The sequence below is a fragment of the Amaranthus tricolor genome, chromosome 7 (assembly GCF_026212465.1).
Source record: "Amaranthus tricolor cultivar Red isolate AtriRed21 chromosome 7, ASM2621246v1, whole genome shotgun sequence".
NCBI classification, from domain to species: Eukaryota; Viridiplantae; Streptophyta; class Magnoliopsida; order Caryophyllales; family Amaranthaceae; genus Amaranthus; species Amaranthus tricolor.
This window is the reverse complement of record NC_080053.1, coordinates 5,798,247-5,801,497: the sequence shown is the minus strand read 5'-3', so window position 1 is coordinate 5,801,497 and position 3,251 is coordinate 5,798,247. Positions and strand designations below refer to the sequence as shown.

The window sequence follows — 3,251 nt, the reverse complement described above, 5'->3', positions numbered from 1 at the left end:
AAAACCATCATCTGCATCACATAAAGTAGAGACCAATACTCATTCATCAGAGCAAATTTGTAACACCCCGAGATTTTAATGACGTAATTATTTAATATTTTAATGGTTTTTAAAGATTTTACAATTATTATTTAATTATTTTCGAATTAGCTTTAATAAATTTCTTTCACATACGGATTTAAATGTCGACTTATATATATATACTAAAAATACAGTTACGATTTCTCAAATAAAGAGGTTCGAATCAAAATGATTATTTTATTAAAATGTGTGAGGCCGCGAAGGTGAGTCTCTTAATTGGATCTCGCAACAAGATGAACCGAGATTAAAAAAAAAAAAAAAAAAAAAAAAAAAAAAAAAAAAAAAGAGAAAACGGTGTTAAAGACCACGAAACCCTAACACTGAAGACAAGCCGTCTTCCTCTTCCCTCTTCTTCTTTCTCTCTTTCTCTCAATCCCCTTTTTCCCCCAGCCGTGCCTCCTCCCTTTCCACCAGCCGCGCCTCCCCTCCTTCCCAACAGCAGCAGCTAGGGCTGCGTTTTCTTTCCCCACGCAAGCAGCAGCCACAGCACACTCTCCTCCTCCCTCGCCGCGTCTCGCCAGCAGCAGCCACGACCGCTGCCTTCTCCACAATCGCCAGCAGCCGCCACGGTCTAGATGCGTGGTGTTAACCGTCTAGTCTTCACTCCTTTCTAATTACCCCATTGTAAGCCCTCTCAAGTTCACTCTAAGTAATTTTGCTAGTTTCCAATCAGAATTTTACTAAGTTTATGAACTTGGTGTTAAATTTGTATGATTTTTCATTGAATCTTGTTGTGGGTAGAAAGTTGATTGATGACTTGAATGTATATGAATTGGGTTTTCGAAATATGGATGAAAAGTGTTAAACTTTGTATGATGGTTATTAAATCTTGCTGTGAGTGATAATTAGATTTGTGATTTGAATGCATTCATGAATTATGTTTTAGAAATATAAATAAATAGTGTTGAGCTTTGTATTATTTTCATAGAATCTTTTTGTGGGTAAGAGTATGTTTGATGAATTGAAAATATTTTTGATTTAGAGTTTGAAGTATGAATGAAAATAATGGTAGTATACTATTTTGATGGTGTCTTAGTAATGAGTAACCTTATTTGTGTTGAGTATGAGAGTTTTGTTAGGCATGGTAGTCTTAATTGGCCTTGTTGAAGTAAAAGAAATTATTAATGTTGATTACAAGTGCCCTCGTTAGATTATCGAAGTATAATTAAATGATATTAGTAAGGCTATGAACATAGTGTCAACTTTGAGAATTATTAAAGCTACTTGTTATGATGCTTGATTTTTAGTTCTTTCTAACCTTAGAGAATATAATGAATGATGCTGTGATGTGATAACTTTAAGACTCGTCGTTGTCGTCATATTAGCTCTACATCAACATTAAGTGTGAATCGTCGCCTTATATTAAGATGATGTGAACCGTTATAACTCAAAGTTAGTTGGCGTAGTGAAACAGTCGACATGATCCTTTTATTCTTTGCCGATGGAAAAACTTGTGTTATTGTTAAATTGACGATTATGCTTGATGTTGAATGAGATGCGTACGTGCTAGAAGTAATTGAAAACTTGTCGTGAATGGATGATAGTGGTTACTTGGTTTCTTACTGGTATACCAAAGTAGTTAAGAGAACTTATAAGTTCTATTCCCAACTTGTATAGGTTCCCAGTTTATAAGAGGAAAGTAGACCCTTAGTTGGGTGATTTTCGTAACTTGTGGTCGTGCAGTGACGCTTGCAGGTAAGTACACGCAGTAACTGATTCTTGCATGCATCTTCAATATATTTTCCTTGCGTGATAATATTATACGAGCTAGGTTGAATATGATTTGCTATTTAAATACTGCTAAGTTTGTGTTACAAGTGGAAATCAGTTGTAAAGATGGTAGAGATTGAGTTCTGATATCGCGAGAGTAAAATGTTGGATTATATGAGATGGAATGGGAATGAGTCCCTTATTGATGAGATATTAAGTTGGATGTTACTGTGACTCCACTGGATTGGTACCCCAGTTGGTTTAGTTCCCGGAGGCATGGATCATCTATATATGGTCGCTGTACGGGGGTATGATCATACTTTGCCATTGGGCGCCGGCATGGCCGTCACCGCCCTTGGCCGAGGTGTTGCCATGTGGGTCTTGCAAACCCCAATATGGTGGCCTCTAGTCACAAAAGATGATACGTGGAATTAAGGAAGAAATAGAAAATGGTGAAGGCATTGAGAAGTGCACAGAAGTGAGGAATGGTTGGAGTAGATTTTTATACATTGGAGTGTCTTTCTTCCCTCGTTTGTTGAATTGATTGTTGGTTGCATATATAACTTGTTGCTAGATACTGACGTGTACTGCTTGTTTCCTTGTTGACGGCTTGTCTCTGATGGCCCTGCTATGACACGTTTGGTCTATGACTTTACGTTGAGCAGCAGGGGCGTTGTAGATAGGTCTTGCAGGTTTTGGAGTTTCCTTGCATTGCATATGGGGGGGGAATCGAGTGAGAACCTTGACGCGTGCCCTGTTCGAACCATTTTTGACGCTACATGTGATTTCGAATTGAAAGGGTGTATGTTTTGGTTGAGGCATGAGTCCTCCTTTTGATGTAATTCGTTCCGCTGCAAAGATTTATATCGTTTTATATTTTGTTTTAGTATCTTGAATGGCTTGTACAGTGGATTATCTTTTTGCTTGGAAAACCCAAGTGTTTACATGGGAACCACGATCCATGCTTAGCATGTCGACAGAGGTTTTGGCGATGACCTTTCCGCCGTGATTCTGTTACGAGGCCATTGATGCCTCTTCATTATGATGATTTATCGTTTGTCTAAATCTTCGGCGCGTCAAATTTCAGGGCAGATGCTGCCGAAATTTCCGTAGGATTTTGTTTGACAAGATTTTCAAACGTCATCTCTTTCTTTCTTCCTATTTAAATAATTATTTATTTCTACAAGTGACACCCTTGAAGGGTCTGAAATTCAGGGGTGTTACAGGTGGTATCAGAGCCAGTGGTTCCTATCTTTCCCAAACGGTTCGTGTTTTCTCTAGTACTTATTCCTGTTTTGTTTTCGAAGTTAAACTGCTTTGAGAGTATGGGTAGACATGGGTTAGGTGCATTTATATATGCATGCATTTTGAGTATTATTGCACATGAATTTGCACGCTTAGGCTTACGATCCTTGCAATGATTGGAATGAATCTTTGTAATGAATTTGTGGTGACTTAAC

At 38.0% G+C, this 3,251-nt stretch overlaps 1 long non-coding RNA gene across 1 annotated transcript; it reads left to right on the top strand.

Annotated features, from left to right (window-relative positions):
- Positions 1 to 597: 597 nt before the first annotated feature.
- On the top strand, positions 598 to 2,981 carry LOC130818390 (uncharacterized). Its single transcript, XR_009043955.1, has 3 exons — positions 598 to 705; positions 1,699 to 1,776; positions 2,457 to 2,981. It is a non-coding gene; the product is annotated as an uncharacterized LOC130818390 (long non-coding RNA).
- Positions 2,982 to 3,251: the final 270 nt, after the last annotated feature.